The 27,151-nt window shown below is 38.6% G+C and overlaps 2 protein-coding genes across 2 annotated transcripts in view; one reads left to right on the top strand and one right to left on the bottom strand.

Moving 5' to 3' along the window:
- Positions 1-27,151, top strand: part of LOC126759524 (integrin beta-PS-like) — a 201,272-nt gene that overhangs the window by 151,545 nt on the left and 22,576 nt on the right. The gene's annotated exons all lie outside the window — the stretch shown is intronic.
- LOC126759526 (dynein axonemal intermediate chain 4-like) overlaps positions 16,608-27,151 on the bottom strand; it is a 105,597-nt gene continuing 95,053 nt past the window's right edge. The window contains exon 5 of the transcript XR_007667017.1: positions 16,608-16,900. The gene's annotated coding sequence lies outside the window, so the exon portion shown is untranslated. The remainder of the gene's footprint in view (positions 16,901-27,151) is intronic.

The following is a 27,151-nucleotide window of genomic DNA, read 5'->3' on the forward strand; positions in this document are numbered from 1 at the left end:
CGCTTTTCTCAAAACACACTACTTTAAACTGACGGATATGATTCCGGTATATTTATATATTTTTTATAATTTATTGACAATGTTATGACAAAACTTATGTAAAAAAACATGAGGGAAAATTTAAAAACAAAAAACGCTAATGACTTTTTTATTTGTCCACAAATTTCCATGATTCTGGTAGGGACGATAACCATTCACGTACTTTTTAGGAATAAATTGTGTTTTTGTGTTTCAGATAATCCAGACAAGAGAAATCGTGTCCACTAGTTTCCGACAGATGTCATGAAAAAATTCCGAAAAACTTGTTTATAAATTCCTCATAAATTCCGATATACCTCATGGTATGTGAAAAAAGTTCTATTGTAGAATAAAAATTTCTATGAAAAAAAATGTCAAGAAAAAACAGGCCAGATTGCCCTCCTGACCCCTTAAGCTTCTCTGGCGACATTCTATAAATTTTGATTATATGCTTGTTATTTCCGAAATATCGGTGGTGGTTTTAATAATTCAAAAAAGATAATTTTTCTAAAAGCTATCTCCATTAGAGCGGCCATTATGAAAACGCCGCGACTAAAATCCGCTCACTCTATTATGTTCTCTCAGAACTACCCTGAGTTTCCTGTTAAAGTTCCTGGAAACCGTCAAGAAATCCTCGACCGATAGTTGCAATTATTTTCCAATACAAAGCTTTGCATTCGCACAAAAGATGTTCCGTAATCTCTTCTTCTTCTATCTCCTAACAGCTTCTACAATATACATTGCCTGATTTTCCCAGTCGATGTTATGTCTGTTAGACTGTGACCTGTTACCTCTCCTAAAACCAGTTCATATGTCATTCATTCATGTCTTTTGAAGACACCACCGCCCACTAGATGCATATCCTTGTGTCTCTGCCTAATTCACACCTTTCCCGCTTTTTTCTGTAAGGAAAAGCAATATTGGGGACCAAATATTAGTTCAATTATATAAGATTCTGTGGACAGATCTGTACATCGTTGAAATTTCCCAGCGCTGATGAGGTGTATTTTCCTTTAGAATAGTTGCGAAACAGCCAGTTTTCCTGGGGTTAATTTATTTCTTATGTGTATTTGTATGAATCTTCCCAATATTTTTGCGAGGAATGAGGAATATGCTTGAAATTCTTTGTTTTACGAGAGCTTTTACCTGCCTTTCGCATATAAAATACTTTGACTTTCCTCCATAGCGAGTGAGTATAGTTTAACTGCAGGGCCCCTTTAAGAATGTTTACTAACCAGACTCCATCTCTTAGATAGCAAAAATTGAACCAGACGTAAGTGTGAGTTTTGTAAGTCACTGTTGATTGTAGACTCTTCTGGTGCCGAGGTTATCAAACTGTTATAATTTTCTTTCTATTGTACTACATAATAAGTGACAGAGTATATATGTTTCTTAAAATATTGGAAAATAGTGTTTCCTCTTAAACATCTAGTAGTGTTCGATTCGCTTCTCTCCAACACTTGGCTAATCGTTGTCTTCGATTCGATTAGAAAGACTACGAAATTCATTATTCGAAAGATTAATTTTTCACGTACAATTTTAATGACTCAATAATTGCTGAAATATATTCTTCTTCTTCTTAATTGGCGTAGACACCGCTTACGCGATTATAGCCGAGTTAACAACAGCGCGCCAGTCGTTTCTTCTTTTCGCTGCGTGGCGCCAATTGGATATTCCAAGCGAAGCCAGGTCCTTCTCCACTTGGTCCTTCCAACGGAGTGGAGGTCTTCCTCTTCCTCTGCTTCCCCCGGCGGGTACTGCTTCGAATACTTTCAGAGCTGGAGTGTTTTCATCCATCCGGACAACATGACCTAGCCAGCGTAGCCGCTGTCTTTTAATTCGCTGAACTATGTCAATGTCGTCATATATCTCGTACAGCTCATCGTTCCATCGGATGCGATATTCGCCGTGGCCAATGCGCAAAGGACCATAAATCTTTCGCAGAATTTTTCTCTCGAAAACTCGTAACGTCGACTCATCGGTTGCTGTCATCGCCCAAGCCTCTGCACCATATAGCAGGACGGGAATTATGAGCGACTTATAGAGTTTTGCTTTTGTTCGTCGAGAGAGGACTTTACTTTTCAATTGCCTACTCAGTCCGAAGTAGCACCTGTTGGCAAGAGCAATCCTGCGTTGGATTTCCAGGCTGACATTATTAGTGGTGTTAATGCTGGTTCCTAAATAGACGAAATTATCTACAACTTCAAAGTTATGACTGTCAACAGTGACGTGAGAGCCAAGTCGCGAGTGCGACGACTGTTTGTTTGATGACAGGAGATATTTCGTTTTGCCCTCGTTCACTACCAGACCCATTTTCTGTGCTTCCTTGTCCAGCCTAGAGAAAGCAGCACTAACGGCGCGGGTGTTGAGGCCGATGATATCAATATCGTCGGCATACGCCAACAGCTGTACACTCTTATAGAAGATGGTACCTTCTCTGTTTAGTTCTGCAGCTCGAACTATTTTCTCCAGGAGCAGGTTGAAGAAGTCGCACGATAGGGAGTCGCCTTGTCTGAAACCTCGTTTGGTATCGAACGGCTCGGAGAGGTCCTTCCCGATCCTGATGGAGCTTTTCGTGTTGTTCAACGTCAGTTTACACAGCCGTATTAGTTTTGCGGGGATACCAAATTCAGACATCGCGGCATAAAGGCAGCTCCTTTTCGTGCTGTCGAAAGCAGCTTTGAAATCGACGAAGAGGTGGTGTGTGTCGATTCTCCTTTCACGGGTCTTTTCCAAGATTTGGCGCATGGTGAATATCTGGTCGGTTGTTGATTTTCCAGGTCTGAAGCCACACTGATAAGGTCCAATCAGTTTGTTGACGGTGGGCTTTAATCTTTCACACAATACGCTCGATAGAACCTTATATGCGATGTTGAGGAGGCTAATCCCACGGTAGTTGGCGCAGATTGTGGGGTCTCCTTTTTTATGGATTGGGCATAGCACACTTAAATTCCAATCGTTGGGCATGCTCTCGTCCGACCATATTTTACAAAGAAGCTGATGCATGCTCCCTATTAGTTCTTCGCCGCCGTGTTTGAATAGCTCGGCCGGTAGTCCGTCGGCCCCTGCCGCTTTGTTGTTCCTGAGGCGGGCAATTGCTATTCGAACTTCTTTATGGTCGGGTAATGGAACGTCTGCTCCATCGTCATCGATTGGGGAATCGGGTTCTCCTTCTCCTGGTGTTGTGCGTTCACTGCCATTCAGCAGGCTGGAGAAGTGTTCCCTCCATAATTTAACTATGCTCTGGGCATCAGTGACTAGATCACCTTTGGGGGTCCTACAAGAGTATGCTCCGGTCTTGAAACCTTCTGTAAGCCGCCGCATTTTTTCGTAGAATTTTCGAGCATTACCCCTGTCGGCCAGCTTATCAAGCTCTTCGTACTCACGCATTTCGGCCTCTTTCTTCTTCTGTCTGCAAATGCGTCTCGCTTCCCTCTTCAACTCTCGGTATCTATCCCATCCCGCACGTGTAGTGGTCGATCGTAACGTTGCGAGGTAGGCAGCCTGTTTTCTCTCCGCTGCGACACGGCACTCTTCGTCGTACCAGCTGTTCTTTTGCACTTTCCGAAAACCAATGGTTTCGGTTGCAGCTGTACGTAAGGAGTTTGAAATGCCGTCCCACAGTTCCCTTATACCGAGTTGTTGACGAGTGCTCTCAGAGAGCAGGAGTGCAAGCCGAGTAGAGAATCGTTCGGCTGTCTGTTGTGATTGCAGCTTTTCGACGTCGAACCTTCCTTGTGTTTGTTGGCGTGCGTTTTTTGCTGCACAGAGGCGAGTGCGAATCTTAGCTGCAACAAGATAGTGGTCCGAGTCGATGTTAGGACCTCGGAGCGCACGCACATCTAAAACACTGGAGACGTGTCTTCCATCTATCACAACATGATCGATCTGGTTGGTAGTTTTTCGACCCGGAGACAGCCAGGTAGCTTGATGAATCTTCTTGTGCTGGAATCTAGTACTACAGATAACTATATTTCGGGCCCCGGCGAAGTCAATCAGCCTCAACCCATTTGGGGATGTTTCGTCGTGGAGGCTGAATTTACCGACCGTAGTGCCAAATATACCTTTTTTGCCCACCCTGGCGTTAAGTCACCAAGCACGATTTTGACATCGTGGCGGGGGCAGCTTCATAAGCGCGCTCCAAGCGCTCATAGAAAGCATCTTTGGTCACATCGTCCTTCTCTTCCGTCGGGGCGTGGGCGCAAATCAGCGATATGCTGAAGAACCTCGCTTTGATGCGGATTGTGGCTAGACGTTCATTCACCGGAGTGCTGAAATATATTAAATTTAATTAAAAGTACGAATTTTATCAAGTTCGAAAAATTGTTGATTGTCACCAATCGTTAAGTACTTTTTGTATGAAAACTGAACAGTAGTGAGGTAATGGATCAACACATAATTGTAAAGTTTTAAATTTGCATACTTTTTGTAAAATATAAAATAGTTTTTGGTTGCTGTAACTTTTAATAAATTACATAATTGCAAGTTTAAGGTTTTAATTCACATAAACGCCATCGTTAGTTGTAGATACATAAATATTCCCTATAGTTGTAGATGTATACATATATTCCCTGCAGGAAAATGTAATTACTTTCCACCCGCTTGAACTCAGAGCGCTATGGTATAAGCCCGTACTCAGAATTTAATTCAGAATTCGCACGAAATCATTGCTTTGTACTTGACCTTTGCAGTTTTGCATTCTGATAGATCATTCCATCGAATATTAAACCTTTTTTCCAAGTCGTCGAAGAGATAATGCATGGGCTCACCATACGTCACTATCTTATTGCCATCGATGGCTTTGTGACATGGCACCTAGTAAATGTTTATTCGCTTATTCATGGACAATACTGCTAACTTGCTTTCAAAAACACTTTTGGCTGATATTCGATACGAGCTGACGTCCATAATTGCTGCACTTGCTAAGCAGATGTTAAGTTGGAGCTGAAGTTGCCTACTGATGTATTTGAGGACAGCTCCGTTGCAGTGGTCCAGCAACTTTAAAGGCTACAGTATGCCTCACTCTGAACAGTATAGCACCGCACCAACTTCGTTCTCCATTTTCGTCTAGACTTCACTAGGTGTCGCCTGTCTGCAATGTCATGACTTAGCTTGGCCAGAGCCAGCTTGAAATCGTGAAAATATAAGCAACGACACCTGTTGCCCAGTCGACAACCACGCAGAAGACACAACTTTCCTGTCGAAGGAGTTTTTGTCAACTGGAGTTATACTATTGTATGATAATGATAGTCCAAGGGTCCATATTTCTTGCGGGGTCCTCACAAAAGGGTAAATTTGTATTTGAAAAGTAAATTCGGGTTATACGCTCGCATCTATATACATATGTATATTATATAGTTAGCGACACTTTGTGACATTTCGAATATGTTGCATGCAACATTTCCTGTATCCGCAACATTTTGCCAAAATTTTCGCACAAACATATGCACCCAAATAAATAACGGTTTGACCGAGGAAATGAGTTTGGCAATTGTTCGCATAATTACAGTAAAACCACTAGCGCACATTACAGTTAATGTTCTCTCTATGTGTGTATAAATATACCCGCATACACTTACCAACACAATGCATATTTTAATTTGCGTGCATTGGCATTTTGTATTGTGTAAGGTGCTGAGTTGCATAATGCTGCCGTCATTTTGTATCCACGTGCATGTGTGTGTGTGTGTGTTCGAGTGTGCAATTTAATGCCATTTAATGCCAAATTCCATAATTTGATGAGCTTTAATGGCATAACTTTACATAGATTACATAATTAAATGAGCTTTATGACGATTGCCAAGTGATTGTAAGACGTTAATGATTTTCATACACATATATTACATATAATGCAAATAAATACACTCGGTAATAGTGTCATTAATTTGTAAAAAGATTTTTTTGATAACAGTGCCCTGAAAGTCAAAAATGAGCTTAACAAAGCAGTCGACTTAGGTTAGTTGGCTCATTGTGAAACTTCTAGGTGTCAGTCAAAGAAAAAAGCGAACTATGTCTTGGAATGACGACGGTATCTCTCTACTATTAATAAGCCGTAATTCGGTAAGATCCTTCTGTTGTAGATATAATCCTCTCCTTATCCTTCTATTGATATATCAAAATTGGCCTGGTCTGACAATAATAAATAACAAGTAAAGGGTGATCCCTTTCGAGACTAGCTAATCTTCTAAAAGAAAAAACACAGAAACTTCAAATTAATTGGGGAATGTTTATTATCATTCGAAAGAACATTCTTCGGCATTTACTTTTTGAAGATTATTTCTTTCAAATGTTGGCCGCGGCTACGTCTCAAATGGTCCGATCCAATTAAATATTCCGTTGAGTCCAATTATCGATGACTAGTTCGAGCATTTCGATTGTTAACAGTCGATGACACGCATGAGGACGTGTCTAACGGTGTGAGATCACTAAATCGAATGGCCGAAAACGTGAAATTATCTTCTCACGAAGTGTTCGCTCAATAAATCCATTGATTGATGCGATGTGTGGGAAGTGGCGCCGTCTTATTGAAACCAAATGTTTCAGAGATCATTAGTTTCTATTTCAGGCTTCAAATAGTCGGTTATCATGGCGCGATAACGGCCGCCATTTACTATTAGCTTCTCACCGGCATAATTTTTGAAGAAATATGAACCATTAACTCAAGCGGCCCGTATAACGAAACGATGTCGCATGAGAAGGTCGAGCGGCTTTAATTCTTGCATAAGCTGTATTTCATACGCTTTCAATTGAGGCTGTCAACGTAAAAAGCGCCAGTCATTCCATACGAATAGTAAGCTCAGTGGGCTGACTATGTAGACCATGAGTTGAGTGAAGCGCGCGAAACTCATTCTTTTCAGAACGTGAACTTCCGTAATAAAGTTGAACGATTTGTAAACGTTGTTCAGGCGAAAGTCTTTCTATGATGAAATGCCAAACAATACTGAACAAAAATAACATGGCAGCTTGATACGACTCACTCCTGATCTGCCAAGAAAGGCTAGCGAAGAAAATACCTCTACTTTAATCATCTTTTACTTATATTTACTTATTTTACTGACAGCTGGATTATTTCTAAAATTTATTTTATTTTTAAATAGAGAGAATCCAGTCCAGTGCAGTAGACTTCTCAATTAAGGACTACCAACGGTAGCCATGGATATGTAGATTAGCCGTTGTAACTTGTTACTGATACTTAGTGATATTCTGCACAAATCACACGTCGTCCTTCACGGACGAGTCGAAGCTTAGAGGGAGGGTTGGTGAGGTAGTTTTTTTAAGAACTCTCTGTCAAATATAATTTTACTTAAGTATTTGTTTGAGGTATTACTTTGAAGTGCAGCCATTAATAGGGAGGTGAGCATTCATTTCGACAGCTTAGCGGCAATACTTAGTCAAGGAGTGTCTGCTCTCACTACTTCATTATCAGATTCGTTTATTGTCTATTCATACCGAAAACGCTGGAAATTGCAAATCCGACGAATTCACAAGATAGAGAAGCCTTGTCCCAATTACAACGGATTAGAAAAAAGCTGGGTTCAATTAGCATACATACGGCAAGGCTGCTAATCTTGTCGGAAGCTTATTGTTCAAGTTATATGGAAGTAGGTAAAATCAAGGCACACTCTCTTCCAGACTGGAAACACCTCGTCAGTCATATCTTCGTCGAACTTGGTGAAATAGCCGGAATTGATATTGGTCGCCACAACAAATTTAGGTAGACTCTAAGGGCTTTTTAGATTTTTGTGGGTCTTTTCTTACTACTAAAACCTTAGGCGCATTCAGGCATTCTAATGGACCGATGTACTTAGTGATCCAAGTGAGATCCGCTTTGGCTCGATCTTTTAAGCTAATCTAACTATTATTGCAATGTATCCATTAACCGTTGGACTCTATCAAATCTTGTCTCATCTAAAGTCAGGAAGCAGTTATCATCCGGATATATCAGATACTATAAGATTAAAGTGTCACCTAAACGTATTAAGTTGAAGATTTTACAACTAAATCTTTGTTTAATATCCGACCGAACAGAGCACGTCCAGCACGCAGTGAAGAAAATGAAGCAGCCGTAGCTGAGAGTGTACACGAATATATTTTTGATCGACTTGACGTGTATTTCTTTCGGTTTCTGCTCATTTTTGGAGCCCCTACATTGTTGAGGTCGAGGTCATATTCATAAACACACTTCAAATGATGTATGCTTTGAACGTATAATTATCAGCTACGCTGTCAAGTATCTCTTCTGCGATCTCTTCTGGATGTCTTTTTTTGAAAAAGATTCTGACGAGGAAGTAGTTTGAAAGGAAAGTGATGAAGGAAGTGAACCTAAGCCACAGTCATTATTAAAAAGTTTATCGTTGAAGCACTTCTTTCCCGGTATCCAATAGTTAACATTCCTGCTTTTTTTTGTAAAGTCTATTTCTTAAGATTAAAAGTTGCAAGTTTTAAAGAAAATTCAAAAGTTGGACTGACCTTCAAACCAATAAAAATTGCATAATATACTTTGTAAATTACTATTTTTTTTTGCTTTTTAAAGCGTCCGTACTAAATAATTTCACTCAGGGCCCGTCATTTCGGATATTCTGCTTTCCGCTTTCTTTCTCTCTGTGAAAAGAAAAATGAAGTAACTTAAAAAAATCCCGAAATCCACAATAATCCTCAACTACCTTTAGCCTACTAAAAGCGCTGGTACTGGATACACTTCACTCGACTGCCTTGGCAAATAGGCTTAATGGCAGGTTATGATTTTACGACGAACCGTCAACCCTAACCCAACGCGGCAAACGCAAACAATTGACGATTACGTATGCCAGACACGCTGTCTAAGCTGGAAATCCTTTGATAAGCTGCTATATTGCGCTGCACACACGTCACCCCCGTGAACGCTAGCTAGTACCCCCGAAAACGACGGTGAAAGCGCTCAACTAGCGGCGGCAAGTGGTGGAGGGCAGGGAGTGGCAGAGTAGTCTTCATCCATTCAGTTGGGTGCAATCAAATTGTCAACTAAAAATGACAATGTGGCATGAAATCACGTACGCAAACCGTTTCCGCCACGCACTCAAAGCAGCCATGGGACCAAGGACGTGGACAGATTGGCAGTCAACGCGCGCATATAGGCGAATTTTAAGGCACAACAACAAAACTACACCTTCAATGACACAGAGTTGATGACTGGTCTATTGTTGTTGTTGGAGTTGACTAGTTTGTTGTTGTTGATGATGACTAGTTTTTTGCTGTTGTTGTAGCTGTTGACTGGCATGCTGACTAACATAGTTGTTTGATGGTTATGCAGACGTTCGTTCGCTAGTTATCATGATGGTGATGATTATGATGGAGGTGCCATTGCCGATAACGGTGCATTAGCACACAAATACACATACACATGTAGATGTATATAAAACAAGAAACTTAACTTCGACTACACCGAAGCTATAGCTATACCCTTCACATTTTTTGCAGCATAAAAGGGTTGATTGCTTAATTTGTATGACAGCTACATGCTTTAGAGGTCCGATCTGAACAATATGTTCGGAAATTGTAGTGTTATCTTGGATATTAATCAATGAAAAATTTTGAAAAAATATCTGAATTTACAATGACTTGAGTTTGATCGATTAGTTTCTATGGCAGCTATATGCTATAGTAATTCGAACTGAACCATTTGTTCGTAGATTACAGCGCTGCCTAAATTAAAAACCCACGCCAAATTTTGTGAAGATATCTTGTCAAATAAAAAAGTTTTGCATATAAGGACTCGAGTTTGATAGGCTAGTTTGTATGACAGCTACATGCTATAGTTGTCCGATCTCAATAATTTCTTCGAAGAATGTAGCTATGCCTTATGTAATAAGCTGTGCCGAATTTTGTGGCGATTTCTTCTCAATTTAAAAAGTTGTATGACAGCTATATGCTATAGTGTTCCGATATCAGCGATTCCTATAAATGAGCAGATTCTTGGAGAGAAAAGGACCTGTACAAAATTTCAGATCGATATCTCTAAAATTGAGGAACTATTCCGCATATATATAGACTGACGGACAGATCAACAGTAACTTAGTTTTAAGTATATAGTTTATAGTCTCCAAAATTCCGTATAAGTATTGCAAACTTCATGGCAAACTGAATATACGTTGTTCAGGGTATAAGGATTATTTCGAAAAAGCTGGAGGAACACTACCCCGTGCTATGCTCCAGCGACCAAGCTTCTATGACACGCTTTTATACACCCTAATCCACCAGCATACACACACATGAGCACGTGGCGTGTCGATATGGAAATCAAAGAAGGTTAACGAAGTGTTGTCAGCGACAGTTTGTGCCTTGAAATGAAATTGAAAATTAGCATAGATAAAGCGATAAGGGATTATTATTATTCGTAGCGAAAATGCGCCCAAAAGTGCGCTATAAAAGTAGAGCTCAACTACCTTTTGCACTGATATATGCAGTTTGCGTCTATGTAACTTTAATGTTGTGCCATAGAAATAAAAATTCAATACGCGAAGCTTTCAATGAATGGGTCTACCGTTAGCTTTTACTAAACTCCGTTGCCTCTCGACTGATTTGAAATAATTAAGTGGCCTTCAAACTTTCAATCGTTCGCTTGCACTAATACTGCATTATAATACTCTCTCCTCTCTGACTCTCTCATTCCCGCTCGCTCTCATTCATCCTTCTATGCGGCAAGCAGCAGCGCTAAACAACTCGGCGTTCTTTATCCTGTCACTGCGAGTGTGTCAATGCAATGACATGCTTGACATGCAAATTGCCAATTTCAACTAATTTCGCTAAAAGAAATTTCACACAAAAAGCAGAAAAAAAGTGAAATGAATGAATTGGGAGCGCGCTCTTTTTTGTTCGCTTTCGCTTGCTGCGCCGCTATATGCATTTCACGTACACACTTTCCGACGAACGACGATTTTAGCGCAATCACAGTGAAATTTGCAATCAATTACGAGCTGTCAGTGACAGCGAAATTAAAACGATAATGGGAATGTGGAACGAGTGGTGTTAGGGTTGTGATTTCTTGTTTGTACTTCCGTTTTTTCTTGACTCTCTTTAAGCGCCTTTGTAAATTATTATAGGTAAGCAATTATAGGTTTACGACGCAAATATATTTTCTCTAGTTTAGGGATTATTAAGCATTATTAAGCAGGCTTAATTTGGCCTTTAATTGCTTTGTGGTTCTGCAATTATTTGGTTTCCACTGCACACTTCTAGAACCAGAATATGACAGAAAATCGAAAAAGCATCTTATCTTACTAATCTATATACTTTCTTACTTAAAGATAAACCGTTGGTCGGCATGAATCAATCCATTTTTATGACTTTTATTAAAAATATTTTCTACTCGACTGATCTTAGAGTCTTTCGACTTGCTTTAGGTTGCGCTTTTCGAAGCGAAGTTTACGCCATCTTCCTGAAACTTTCGTACAATATGTCGCTGGCCGATTTGTTCAATTGAAGGATGTAGTTTTAGCTGCCCTCCTTTTTGCTGGAGCTGGCGATCTGCAACATCATCAAGTTCTCAGTTGGCATCTTCGTATTCTAAATGGTCTGGATGCAGCTCTGGCCCACTATCTTCAGGACGGTCTTCTCCTTCCTCCTCCTACAGACCTTGAAGCTTCACCAATTCTTCCTTCACACAAGCAGCGAGCCATCGTTCTTACATTTTAGAATTTGGACCATTAAGAGTTGGCATAGGCTTGTCCGGGTCTCCATCTATTTTTGCGAATAGTTTAATAAATTAATAGTCAATGAGCGCCACAAGTAAGTGCCTCTTGGCTAACTCACTGGCAATTATTGATGTCCTGGACGTTGAAGGCTTCCATGCGAGTTTTAAAGTGTGGTCTCTTCAGCTGTTTCATGTCCACAATCCCACTCACAATCCGGCTGGCGAATTTCAGATCTTTGGACAAGAACTGCGGCCACGACCCGTAATACTCTGATTTTCCACATTATTCCGTTTGCTCAAGTCAACCTTTCTTCCTCTTCCTTCCTTCTTGCTTTTCCTTCGTCCGGTTAGACTTGCAGCTAGGTTTCTCATGGACTTTGGCTTCCACTCAGTAAATAGCTTTCGCCTTCAACCTCTACTTGAGGGGTTTTATCTTGAGCCTAGTCTTTATCACCTAACTAGCACCCTTGGCATCTCACGCAGAGCGTAGCCTAGCTTTCTCTTTGATCTCGATGACACTTCCAACGCTCTCGAGAATTGAAACCTCTCAGAAACTTAAGACCAAACAACAAACATTAAGTTAAAAATAATTTACGGGCGATCTGAGGTCAGATAAAGGAAAAGATGAGGCATTGCAGAATTTTTAAAGGTTTGGAATGGATTATCTCGATATAATAACTTTTTACCTAAAAGAAAAGTATTAAATTATTTTCCTGTCCCACGGATTATACTTTATTCTATTTGAGTAAGAGTTTATTTTACCATAAATGATGACTGTTAAGCTAATGGCTTTTCATTTAACGAGAAGGCGTAGTTTCCTGAAAACAAATACTCAAAGTTGGAGATTAACGAACGAAGTTGGAGATAACAACTCAAACTTCTTTATTTGAGGTGTGACTTTGTTCTATTTAATGCGCCTTGTATTCTCATCCATCTTCATGAAAATCAATTGGTGGCGTTATGCTAAACATACTTATCTAAAAGTCTTCTTGCTACAAGCGTCATAATGGTTTTATTGATCCTTACCACTTGCTTATCGATATGACTATTTGCGGTTTGGTATACTCCTTTACGCTGAGGTAGTAAAAACAAGCAATAAAAATGTCTTCCCTTTTATACGTTAACTGACATTCTGCTGCTGCTGAGAAGACAAGACATCTTGTTTTCTTCGCTCTATGCTACGGTATGGTCGCAAGAAACTTTTGCTTTTTATGACAATATTCCATACAGTTAATTTTTAATGCAAACTTCCGTTACTGATTATATGAGAGTTGCTTGCAACATTTGCTCAACCATGAACCTATGAATATATGCTCGTTTAGCATAGTGTCTCATGTTCCTACTGGCTATAATGCAGCAAACCACAATATGCCGAAATATTGCAGATATGTAGTATACAAGGGTAAATGTAAGACGATATCTAAGGTTCTATATAATGCTCGTTTTGCACCTTGTTTGTATTATTTCATCAAGTGTTGTTCACTTATCTTTGAAGTGTTGCTTAAGGATATGCTAAAGTGTAATACTATCATCGTTGCTATTTTTCTTGTGGCTCGATTGTGTGCATATTCACAGAGAATTCAAACAATTTCAGTTCACTTGACATTTAAAGTGACTTTCGAATCAAAATGTTTGCTTGCTTCGCAAACTGTGTGGTGTTATTCTTGCGAGTAAATCATATATAATCAAATTATTCAAGAACTGTAATGTTGTTGGGAGTATATAATATTACTTGTATATTTGTCTATCTTATACTATTTGTTGTATGAACATTTGTGATAAAAAAATATGAACTAATTCATCTGAGAATTATTTAAAAAGCGAATTATTTGGAAAGGGAAAGATTTAAGGGATAGACAGATCGAATAAGATAACAAGTATATTTTAAGTAATATTTTTCTAGCAAGCAGCCTCGTTTTATTTGTAACGACAATGCATCTCATTCCAACAATGTGTCATTAAGCATTATAAATGACTTTGAGATTTTCTGACTAAATGTAATACTTTGGATTAAAAATAGTCGTTATGTTGCGAGAACATATTTTCAAGCAAATTTATAAATAAAAAACACACATATTGGGAATATGATTTGCTGGAATAACGAAAATAACTATATATACCTCACGTCATCTTTCCGAAGCTTCCGTACAAAATGTCTCCGGTGGACTTGTTCAATTAAAGGATGTAGTTTTAGCTGCCACCCTTTTTAACAGAGTTGGTGATCTTCAGCACCATCAAATTCTCAGTTGGCATCTTCGTATTCGGAATCGTCTGGATGCAGCTCCGGTGCACTAACTCTAGGACGGCCGCCTTCTCCCTAATCCTACAGGTCTTAAAGCTTCACCATCACTTTCTTTATAACAGCGAGCGATCGTTCTTACATTTTTAGGATTTTGACCATTAAGAGCTTTCACTGCTCCTACGTAATCTGACCTATATGTATGTAACAGAATAAATAATTTCAGATATTTTCGGCATTAAACTAAAGTACCTACCCGAAGTGAAATCTTTTATAAGGCACAAAGGTGATAGGGGTAGTATTTACCCGATTCCCTTTTTTGGCATTACTATACAGCGTTTGTCCACAAAGTAATAGGACTGAGTCGGCTTAAAACTATTTATTGAAGCAATCGTTACACTTCTTTAAAAATTTTCAAAATAGGCTCCTTCTGCGTCGATGCAACGCTGCTAGCGCCATTTCCAATCCCCACCAGGTGTAATCTACTTATGCCAACGATTTTTCCCGTCCTCGGAATCACTTTTCATAAAGACTTTTTGGGATGGCCTTCAGCTCCGTCAGTGAATTTTATTTTACCGCTTCGATCGACTGCAAACGGGTTCCACGGAGCAGTAATTTCAGCTCGGGTAACAAGAAAAAATCTCACAGAGCCAAATTTGATGAATAAGGTGGTTGATCGATCTTATTCATTGCGTTTTTACGGTCATAATCGTGGCTCGATGCGATGGTGCATTATCATCGTGTAAAATTCATGAATTGTTCTTCTACAATTCTGGCCGTTTTCGACGGACGTTTTCACTCAAACGCCTCAATACGGCCAACTATAATTCCTTATTGACCGTCTGCCCCTCCGGAACAAATTCATGATTGGAAACCATTTTCAGTCGATCGAAGAGATAAAACAAAATGCGCTAAAGTAAACCTTTTCCCACATTCGCAACGATTCCGCGCACGAAATTTGGTAAGAAATACAAAATTTGATACAAATTCTTTGTTCGATATTTTTATCCATTGTAAAAATCGCAACCCATTACTGTGGTGTACCGCCTTAAGCAACTGCTGTAAACAAACTGGTTGACAGATCGCGCTCATATTTGGCAGTGTAATGTATATGACTAAATCCTCAAAATTTTGCATTATGTATTCTAAATTACGATCCTTTTTATCAACAATTAAAAACTGCTTCTTCGAAAGCTAATTTTAAACTTATGTATGTATGTATATATAATAATGAACCACAATATTTTTCATCCTCAAAATAATTTAATACTTTAATTTCGTTTCACTTACAATGTCTCGTACACATACTTACAAATAAATGTATACATATGTATATAAGTGTCGAAATTCTTTCAAAAAAAGAAAAAACAGCTGGCGCTGAAGGGAAATATTGCTTGTGGCACGTCAAACGCCATAAAAAGGCAATAAAACAAGACTGTCTTTTCACAGTTCTGCAGATATACAACAAATTACTCACTTGGGATTCGACAAATTCCCACTCTCTGTGCTTAGGATGTATCGAGTTCTGCTGCGTGCGAATGGCCACTGCTTTAAAAGAACTTAAATTTTGTAAGAATCATCTCAACATTTGTATATGCAACATACAAGTAACTGTATCGCAGTATTGTAACTATATCGCAATGTTTGTGGCAGAAGTTTCGCCGAAACTTACAGCAAGAAATACAATGGTTTTTGTGTTCAACTTGCCACAGCAAATCCAATGCGACAAATTGCCAACTATTTTCAACACTTTGTCCGAAAGCGAGTGTTTGACATTTACCATACTTACTTTTATATGTATGTATAAGCGTGTGTGTGTGTGTATGAATTGGTATTGTGCAACACACACCAATACATGCGTAACAGTGCTCGTTTGCTGAAGAAATGAACTTTGGCGACAACATAAAACTGCTGCCATTCGCACTCTTGTCCGTCTGTCTGTCTGTCTTCGTTCTTCAAATGCTGAAGCAAGCAGTTCACGAACAACAACAACAAGTTATAGTTTTATGCGTCTGATTTTATGAGCAGCTTATCTGCTTTGGTGCACTTGCCTGTGGTCATAGCCACATGGGGGCGGTGTTGCAAGCAACAAATTATTTTATTCATGTCCACGCAGCTTAGTTCTTAAGCAGCACTGGCGCTCGTGTTCCTGTGCGTGTGTGTGTGTTAGGTGTGTGTGTTAAGTAAAATTTGTGGCAAGAAAAGGGAGCAGAGTTCACTTGCCGTCCTTTCTCTAGTTTCCAGTAATAATTAAGCACACTTTATGCAGCAAATTAAAAATAAATGCAAAAAACTTCATAAGTCCCTCTTTCATTGTCTTCGTCCTTTATTGCTTTTCCGCGCATTTTTCATTTTCATATGAATCCGTTGTTTGGCGGCGCGGTTGGCATCTAGCGCAATGTTATTTCTGTTAGCTCTGTCTATGTGTCTATGTTTCTTTTTTTATTTTTTATTTGAGTTTTTTCTTTTTATTTAATTTTTATTTTTGGCTTAAGAATTTATTTACGCTACAAAATAAAATATTTCTGCAAACCGCCAAAAATCCAGCTGCAATGCTTAGCCCTAACAATGCGAACAAAAGAGTTTTATAGCACTAACATAGCGAAGAATTGGAGCAAATGCTAGTTGTTGGGCATATTAGTGCATAGTATACATAACCTACAAATAAAAATCATATTCACATATTGTCCCTGTAGGAATTTTAAATATATTTATTTCAACTTCACTACAAAAATGAACGATAATTATAGTTTAAATAAAAACATTTATTATTGATGCGTATTAAGCTTGTTAACTTGTAGCCGACTTCGTCGCTGACCTCTTTTTAAGCTATTTGATGCTGGTTGATATGATCCATCTTTTAATCCGTCACTTGAAGCGAGAGCATGAATTGTGATTTCACAGTTGTATGTATGTGATACTTTATTCAATTACACCTCAAAATGCAAGGACGTTTTCATTCAAGTCAATTCCACCTAAAAGAAAAATATTTATGAGTCATTGACTATTAAAAGGTAAACATAACAAAAATCACGAAAAACGTTAACTTTTTTAACTCGATTGCACCGAAGCTTTAATACCCTTCACAAATATATTTCTTACAAGAACTTGATCCCGATCGTTCAGTTTGTATGATAGCTACATGTTACAGTGATCCGATCTAAACAATTTCTTCGCTTGATTGCCATATTGCCATAAACAATAACCCACGACACATTTCGTGAAGACATTTTCGCTTTATGACAAAGTTTTAAAGGGTGATCCATTTCGAGTATCCCTACTTCTCTTATTTTTAAAGAAAACACACACAATCTTTAAATATAATGGGGAATGTTTATTATTCGAAAGAACATTCTTTGGCATTTATTTTTTGAGTGTTGGCCGGGGCTATCTCTCAGATGGTCCATTCGTTGAGTCCAAATTTCGATGACTCGTGTGAGCATTTCGACTGGTAATTGGCGAATGACATGAATCGAAGCAGGATTGTCCGCATAGACTTTAGATTTTATATATCTCCATATATATATCTTTGTAACCAAACGACTGGCCCAAAACGTGAAATTATCTGCTCACCGAAGTGTTCTCTCAATAAATCCATTGATTGATGCGACGTGTGGGAAGTGTCGCCGTCTTGTTAAAACCTAATGCCGCCGAGGTCACGAGTTTTTCGAGTCGGTGGCGCTATCACCGGCATTAATTTTAGAGAAATATGGACCGATGATTCCACCGGCCTACAAACGGCTATAAGCCGTTGTTTCTGTTTTTTTTTACTGACTTGAATCTTTTCAGGTTGCTCTTCAAGAGCCCATAGAACAAAACGAAATCGCTTGAGAAGGTCGAGCGGCTTCAGTTTTTGCACAAGCTGTATTTTGTACGCTTTCAATTTAAGATCTCGACGAAAAATGAGCCATGTCATTCCATACGTCAGTTCGAGATGCTGCGAATAGCCCGAATCGATGAGCGTGCTGGACGAGGTCTTTTCGGTTGCATTTTATCCAATAATGAACGCTGGGTCTCAAGATGTTGACCATTCTTTACAGAATGCGAATTTTTCTAATAACGATGATGAATGATTTGCAAACGTTGTTCAGGCGTAAGTCTACGATTCACACGTGATCTGTCAAAAAAAGGCTATTAGAAAAAGTATCTCTACTTGGATCACCCGTAATATTTTTATAAATATATAACTAAGCGGTCTCCGTGGTTTGCTTTAGGTTTATAAAGCGTGTTGCCTTGCAATGCCCCTTTTAAGGCTGGTTAAAAAATCATACAGGGAGTGGATGATACCCTTTTAATTTGTTAAAAGAAGTACCAAAAAGCTCTGAGGTTTTCCTAGGTTAGGATACACTATCAGACAGGTTCTTTGCATTGTCTTATGATGTCATATCTAATTTCGATTTTTCATCTAGTTCCTTGAATTGCGAATTTTCTAGACATCTGAGTCGAGTTCTAGATAAGGCCGCGCAAAAGCAGAGGAGTGATTCTAGCGACACTCTCATGCCTACTTCCTGCATTTTCTACATCTGTCATCGTCAATAATGCTCATACAGTTCGTAGGTCAAGTTTGCCTACAAATAATGGATCGTACAAATTTTCATGGGTACCATATAACAGAAAGCCTTTCTTTCAAATGTACAGACTATTCTACATCTTCTTCGGGAACTCTCCATAAACTCTTATTGCCTCTAGACCACTGCAGCGCATTTCAATTTGAGGTTAATTAAGGAGTATTTGCGCTCGTTGTAAATTCCATTTCTCAGTGACCGACCATAGATAAACCGGTGGAAAGTGTAAAGTTTGCAAAGAAAATCATTCTGGCTTAGAGAAGGGAAAGTGTCAACAAAGTTCATAATTTTAAGTTGGTTTTAAGCGGTTACTAATATATGTAGCCATGTAGTTTCTCCTTGACTGTACAGATTTAGTTAAACTTTTTTAGCTTTGGTAGGATTGGCGAGTTCAAAGTTAGGTGTCTGAATAGATTTTTTATAAGATCAGAGCGCTCTATATGAGGATTACTTGATTCATATTTGAAAGTTTTTGCTATCACAAAGGATTGGAGTTTCCACCTGTAAAAGCAAGATCTCTAAGGTCTTCATTTTATTTCGACAGATCAATTAAAATTTACAAAAAAAGAAGTCTTTATGAGGTTATGGTTATGGTGACAGGCACACTATTTGAGAAAAGACACGACTTCTTTTTCTGTTTCTAGTTTACGCATTGCTCATGAAGTTGGAGGAAGGGTTAAGAGCTTTATTGAGTTTTGCTCAGGTCATATGAAAAAAATGAAGATTTTTACTGACACCTTAACACACTTGTTATACACTTTCTGATAACCGAATGAATGTCAAAATTAATTTCCAATTGAGTACACATGTGCACATCGCGCAACAGCTACTGCTACAAAGAAAAGCCATAAAAACAACTTCACCGACAGCAGCAGTCAACATTAGTATTCAAATCCGACTTCATGGAAATTGGTGCAGAACCAGAGGTCAGCACTCGTGTATTCCACTACTTCATAGAAACCAAACAACTACAAGTGTGTTATAAATGTATGAGCGTGCATGTGTGTGTGTGGGTTTGTGTGTTTGCAAATGTAAACAATGCCATTGCAAATATTTACCAGCATTGCCATACATATATACATACATACATGAGTTGGCGCGTGCGTGTGTGTTTGTTATCGCGCGAGCATTGTGTGACACCAATGCAGTGGTATTTAAATTACAAATGAAATGCCAGCGCAGAAAATGCCAACAAACACTAGCACACAAGCTCACACATGCATAACGACGCATGTACAGCATAGATTTTATGCAAATGTATGTACATGCTGGTAGCTGTGTGTGTATGTGCGCTGGGGGCAAATGCTTGGGAGCATTTCGCTAAAACTGTTGCAGCGCGTGCAATAATATTGCTTTGCAGCATCAATTCATATGTATGCCACTCGGACGAACATTCCTCGAAAACAGTGTTTCCCAAACTTTTTCATTTGAGTTTTCGATTTTTTTTTTCCGATCGTTCAGTTTGTATGGCAGATATATGCTAAAGCGGTCCGATATCGGCGATTCCGACTAATGAGAAGTTGATAATTTAAAATATACCACAATCTATGAGCCAAAAATGGTAAGACTTTGTTCATAATTTTAAAATTATTATTATTTTTATTCAAAAACTATGTTGTCCCCTCAAAGTAATTCCCCTTGTCCCAAATAGACTAGTGCCAACGTTTCTTCCAATCCCCGAAACAGTAGTTGAAGTCAATTTCCGGAATAGCCTTCAAGTTTGCTGAAAAGCCGGAAGTCACACGGAGCAAATACGGTGGTTTCGGCACGATACTGGTTGAAAATTTGGCGAAAAATTCACGAAGAACCAATGCCGTATTTGACGGCGCAATATCGTGGTGCAAAACCCGAAAGTTATCGGACAATAATTACGCCCTCTTTTTACAAATAGCTTCATGCAAACGACGCATAACACTCAAATAGTATTTCTTGTTGACAGTTTGGCCGGTCGGTAGGAATTCGGAGTGCACCACACATCGATAATCGAAGAAAACTGTCAACATAACCTTGATTTTTAACCTGCTTTACGTGTTTTTTCGACTTCGACTCACCGTTGCCACGATATTCGGCCGATTAATCATCTGTTTCTGGGTCGTAAGCTTAGATCCAAGTCTCATCGTCATTAATAATACGTTTTATGACATTATTGGTAGTCGGAAAGCAGTGTTTCACAGACGTTACTGCGACGCTGTTTTTCGAAAAAAATTGGTGATTTTGGAACCAATCGTGCTTTGACTTTTCTTAGGTCTAAATGATCTATCAAAATGGTTTTCACTGATTCCTCCGATTTTCCAAGGATGCCAGGAAGATCTCTGACTGTTAGTTGTCGATTCACAAGCACCAATTCCGTAATTTTATAGACGTGTTGATGTTGATGGCCGTCCTGGACGTGGTTCGTTGTCTACGCGCTTCCGACCCTCTTTGAATAAATTGTACCAATCAAAAACACGTTCTCGCAACAAACAATTATCACCGAAGGCCATTTCCAACATTCTGGACGTTTCGGTACTAGAGATACCAACCTAGAAAAAAAGTTCGACAAATGGGTTTTGGCGGGAAATTTCGATTAAAAGGCTCTGGATGTTATAATATATTCGGGGCAAACTTAGTATACCCAGCTCAGGGTATAATTACCTTAAAGAGATTATGGTCTATTATTAGACTAGAATCGGACTTTTACCTTCTATCCATCATTTAAAAAAGGATGCAGTAAATTGCTGAGTATTTCCGAGTACCACAGATATAAAATGTCACGATGCAGTCCGTAGGGAAACTAAGCCCGAAAAACTCAGTGTTTGGCAAGAACATCATGAGAATTTTCATGGTAACATAATGAATTAAGGGGTTATATGCACCTGTTAATTTAAGAAAATCGCTTGCAAACAGCGTCTACCAATAGGGATGATTTTATTTTGACATCTCATGTTTACCATGTTTCTTTATGGAATCGTGTCAAAGTTTTTTAGTGTGTTTAGTAAAGTTTGACATTTCGTCATGTCACGTTTCATTTTGGTCCAACGCCTGAATATTGTCCAAGATTATTACGCTAATTGACGTTGTCCGCTGGCTACTGTAAGAACTCGTCAGACAAAACGCGGTCTTTTCAGTTCAGACCCATTTTTGGCTTACTGGCTTTGTAAACAAACAAAATTGTCACTATTAGGATGAGTCAAATCCTCGTGTGGTTCAGGAAAAGCAAATGTATGCCCGAAAGTTTACCGTTTGGTGAGGAGTGTGGTATGGCGGCACCAACGGGTCTTATTTATTTTGAAATGAGGCAGAAAATGATGTTACCGTCAATAGTGAGAAATTCCCGGAATTTGACAAAATCGACGAGGATGATCTCGATTACCAACAAGATGCGCCGCCTATTGTTTCATGTCTAAACATTTGAGAAATGGCCCGCTTGTGAAATGATTTAATGCCTCTGTATTTTTTTTCTGGGGTATATTATGGTTTACACCAACGCTCAAGGAGCTCCAAGACAACATTCAACTTAAGCCGAAATTTGAGCCGAAAAACTGCTGCGGGTCATCGAAAATTGACATAAACGGTCGAAGATGTGCAAGCAGAGCCATGGTGGCGATTTGGCTGCCGTTTTATTCAAATCATAGATGGCATAAAATTATCTGCATAACAAAAAAAAACAGTACCTAGTTTAACCAACTTTCAGGGTTTTATTTCATTTTAACATCACGTCGTTCTTGTTGCTAGACCCCTTATATCTGAGAACATTATCCAAAAATTTTAAATTAAGCCGGCAAATATTTTCGGAGATATTTTTAAGAATTTTTTATCTAAATGTAAAAGGCTCCCAAAATTGTACACAAGTTTTTCTCGAAGCGTTGTTTTCAAATTGGTAAGGAAAAATTTTCCGTAACCGCTCTACTGACGTTTTGAGTTTTTAACACAACCTTCTTAAAAAATTGTTTTACTAAAATCGACTTTTTGTGGGAACTTTCAAAATTTAACGTTGTATTTTGATCATTACCCGTTATCATCTAAAGTAAGACATTTTTTTTTTGGTTTTGAGATTGAATGAAGCAAAAAAATCTTTTTTACCGCCAGACACCTTTGCAATGAGATCGGCTGGAGATCAGCTACGAAATGGATAATACCCTTTAAACTGATCACGCTGTGGTTGATTGTAAGCACTTATCAATACAAGTCATATATTTTTCGAAACGTGCGAAAATCTTTGGAGCCTATCGCACGTATTCACCTGAAATTCTAATAATAGCTTTTTGTTATTTCGCAACGGTTTTTCTCGGTCGAATTGTGAACAATTGATGAAAAGCTAACAACTTCGTGCTTTACTGTAAGGCCTTTGTAGATTAAGAGCTCGTTTTTATGTTGTTTCACATAACACGAGTCTATGGAAAAGGTCTCCATTCAACGGCAAACTTGGATCTTGATCTCGTTACGCCTAGTTTGGCCTACTTTTGATGGCAGATCCAAAGTTTTACTCTGCCAATCTAACGATTGTTGGCAATAGCCAAATTCAAAGAAAAACGTTTTTTTTTTTAATAAAATATTAAAAAAAAAGGAAATAAAAAAGTTTTTTTTTTAATCCACCAATTTCGGACAGTTGGTGGATTACTATAATCTTTTCCAACAATAATCCGTAATTTCCATTTTCATCATGTGAAGCTCTTCGATAAGCCCATATTTGTACTCTAGTTGCAAATTTCTGTAGTTTAAGAAACACTGCTTCAACACTACATTCAAACAATAAGATTCGAGCTTCAGCGGGTTATCACACACGTTGCGCCAAAGCGGCACAGCGCCGCAAAATCCTTTCGCGCTTATATTAGTAAACTAGTCTGTGTACATAACTATGTTTGTATACATATTCCCACCGTGTTGTATTTGTTCGTGCCTTATATTTGACCCCATTTGGCTGCCGCTGTTATTACTTTAGTGCTGTGACCGACCTTAAAAGCTGTTTAAATTGCTTTGTTGCTTACTTGTAGTTGTTGCAGCACACTGCTGGCGTTGTTGTTGTTGCAACTGCTACTGTTGCTTCCACAGCACCCGCCACATCCACCATTACTTAATTAATTAAATTGAATTTAACCCGAATTTGCTCCTTTCTGTCTATTTTGCCGGCGCCTTTATGACAAAATTTATTGAATATTCGTCTGCTTTGGCCTTTGCTTCGGCCATTATTATGAATGTTAGGTACACCGGTGAAAACAGGTGAAAAGGCTTGTTTCTTTTTCAGTTTACTTACATCTTTGAAATGCCAATTTATTAGAGAAAACCTGTCTTTGCACATTATTAAGTACGAAATTAATTATGATCATATTTTGATGAAAATTTTAGTTTACGTTCTTGGGGACAACGAAAATCGTTAAAGAAAGTTATACGTTATGCAACTTATCGATAGTTTATTCCATGGATTAAGTCTTATGAAGGCAGATAAAGGAAAGGTTAAGACTCAAACAATTCAAAGACCTGCGTTCCCGGAAGCCACAAAATGGCCAATTAGTATTATTGACCATCTGAGCCTCCCGCAATGTTGAGGGATCAGCCACCTGACCTAACCTTCCCCTGTGAAGAACAACCCTTGCGTAACTTGTTAGTGATCTAATTATCTGGGCCCATGTAACATCATCGGAAGTAGATAAGAAATTTGAAATGGATTGAAAGGTTGAATTCCTGCAGGAGGTCATATAGCCCTTACTTGAATAACTTGGAATATGGAATGAATTTATGGTGAACCACACCACTGAAATTAATGAAAGCATTCAGCATCCCTTCTATTTTTAACCAACTGTAAGTAAAGGTGTTGTTTTGGTTTCGATTTATTTTGGGAGCGCCATTTGCTAGATTGTTGCTTATATTTTAATGTCACATTCATTCGTCACCAGTGGTGATGCGTTTGATTAATATAGGGTATCAGCTACATTGTTAAGCATCTCTTTTGCCATCTCTACTCGACGTCGTTTGTTCAGTTCTTTTGGTACGAGTACGAGTTAACACGCTTTATAGCAAAACATTAAAAAAAAATTGTGTGGGTTGATCTACATATAAAAGCAGTTGAGATCCTCTGCTATCACTCGATGCCAAAACAATTTTCAAGCAGTTTCACTTATTTTTCAGTGTAATCGACATTAAGAGGCGTGAATGGAAGATAAAGAGACATGAGTTTTCGATGACTCAAATACTTGTGTTCGTTAGAAAGTAGACAAGATTCCGTACTTGTGTGACTACAACATCCTTCTGGCCTAAAGTAAACCGTAAGAGGTCTTTCAAACCACTTGTGCTTAGAGAAGTCAATTTTGCCGCTATTTTAGGTATTTTAGCTGGACATTGTCCAATAGGAACATATGTGGTATGACTAAATATTTTGTTGCATCTTTTTTGTCATAGCTGTATGGATGAAACCGAGGTGGACTCTTCTTGTCACTTTCTCCTCTATTGCCTGCTTTTGACAGACTGAGATTGAAATTTCACGTATCTGTCCAAGTGATATCCATCAATTTTGGATCAACCCTATGACCTAAGCTAGCTTATTGTTAAAACTGCCTTACTGTCAAAAAATGTAGTGACTTTGCTTTTCATTACATATATTTTCAATACCTACTTGTGTTACTTCCTCCTCTGCTTAAAATATATTGGCGAAGTTCAATAGAGAAATGCTTTCGTTCAGAGAGCACCTCTATACTGCAGATCATTTTTGAATCTGTTTTAGTATGTAGGCCGAATATTGTCCTACTTATTGACATTTGGACTCTTTCTGAAACTGAATATAGATAATTAGAGAGACCCCAAAACCTCACCAACGAAGTACTGTATATTCCAACGGAATGGAGGTCTTCCCCTGCTTCCGCCGGCGGGTACTGTGTCGCATACTTTTAGAGCTGAAGTGCTTTTGTCCATTTGACCGACACGACCTAGCCAGTGAAGCCTCTGTCTCTTAATTCGCTGAACTATGTCAATGACGTCGTATATTTCGTATAGCTCATCGTTCCATAGAATGCTATATTCGCCGGTTAATGCGCAAAGGACAATAAATCTTCCGCAGAACCTTTCTCTCGAGTTTGGTCTTTGTTCGTCGAGAGAGGACTTTACTTCTTAATTGCCTACTCAATCCGAAGTAGAACCTGTTGGCAAGAGTTATACTAACTAAAGATCGATATGACAATCGAATCAACGAGCTTTCCAAGATTCGAATCTCTACAACTTCCACAAAGCTCTTGCCAATATTTCAAAAGTGATTGCGATTTACACTAAAAGAAGGCATCATTTACTTCCAAGAAACCAATTAAAATCATAAAAACAACAATTCTTACAGACAACAAAGCAATGCTTGTTTCCTGCAACGCTGCGGGGCATCGTTTTCACGACAGTGTACCGCACAAAATGTTCACCTTTAACCTTACAAACTCTTCATGTCGCTCAATGATACCTGCTTGCTTTGTTTTATCTTTGAAATGTATTATACCTTTGCAAATACTTACGCCAAGTCCATCTTTTTGTGACTAGTAGTGTTATGTAATTTTTCGCTTTCCTTTTTCCATTACTACTATTTTCTACTTTATGGACTTTAATTGCATCGCGGCATCACTCTTTGCTCTCGGCGGAATTTGAAAACGAAATGAGTTGCAAACTCCTTCTCGAACTAAAAGCGACCTGACTAAAACAGTGTTTGAATTAACAAGTAAGGTGGAACTTTGTGCGGGCGAGAAATTTTAGAGATTAAGATTTTTGTTTAATTCAAGAATCACCCTTTCCGGTAATTTTGTACACTCACACACACACACTTTCTTGAATCAGTATCCCATTGACGACAAGGCAATTAGAAGCCATCAGACTTTATAGGGAACCATGCAATGTCAAACCAAAAATTGTGAAATTAAAAATGTCAATTTTTTCTGTCAGTCTGCCACGAAGTTTATAATGATCAGCGCGATGAGTTGAATCTTGAAGTCTTAAGCATAGGTCTGTATATATGCGAACTAGTCCCTCATCAAACATTTTTCCTTCTTTTGGTCTTAATTTTTTGACCGAAAAGAGATCTTGTATCTGAAAACCTTCCAGTTTAACATATTTCTTATGAAAATTCCCCAGATTCAGAAATATTTAGAAATTAGTTGCGACAGGTTAAACTAACCATTCACTAACTAAACTCAACCATTTCCTCAAAAGAGTTCAAACAAAACGCCATTCGAACCAAGTAAATCGCTTTGCACATTCAACAAATTCCAACTGTTGTTTTTGTTTTTGGTGGAGTGCAAACTTTAGTTCAGACGTCGGACGTACATGCATAAACTTCGAAGTCTTCTTTCCAACTGTGGATGACCTTAAGGACTACCACGCTTTCTACTCTTTTTAGAAACTTAGTCGCGTTTCGGTGAAACTTAAAATTTTCAGGTACGAAAGAAGTCTCTAAAAATATATTTTCTGTTTAAATGTTAAACGTTGAGGCATACGTTTTATCATTTCAAGCATCAAGCATTTCCCGCCATTAATATAAGTATATGTAGAAAGCCAGATAGCAACGGTTTTAAGTACAGCTTTTGTGGGGAGAACCTGGAACGGTGTTAGATACAGCTTTTGTGGATAGGGCCTGCTACGGTTTAGGGTAAAGCTTTTCTGGATAGGCCCTGAAACGGTTTAGGCTACAGCTTTTACGGATAGGCCCTGCAACGGTTT

Source organism: Bactrocera neohumeralis, chromosome 5 (assembly GCF_024586455.1).
Source record: "Bactrocera neohumeralis isolate Rockhampton chromosome 5, APGP_CSIRO_Bneo_wtdbg2-racon-allhic-juicebox.fasta_v2, whole genome shotgun sequence".
NCBI classification, from domain to species: domain Eukaryota; kingdom Metazoa; phylum Arthropoda; class Insecta; order Diptera; family Tephritidae; genus Bactrocera; species Bactrocera neohumeralis.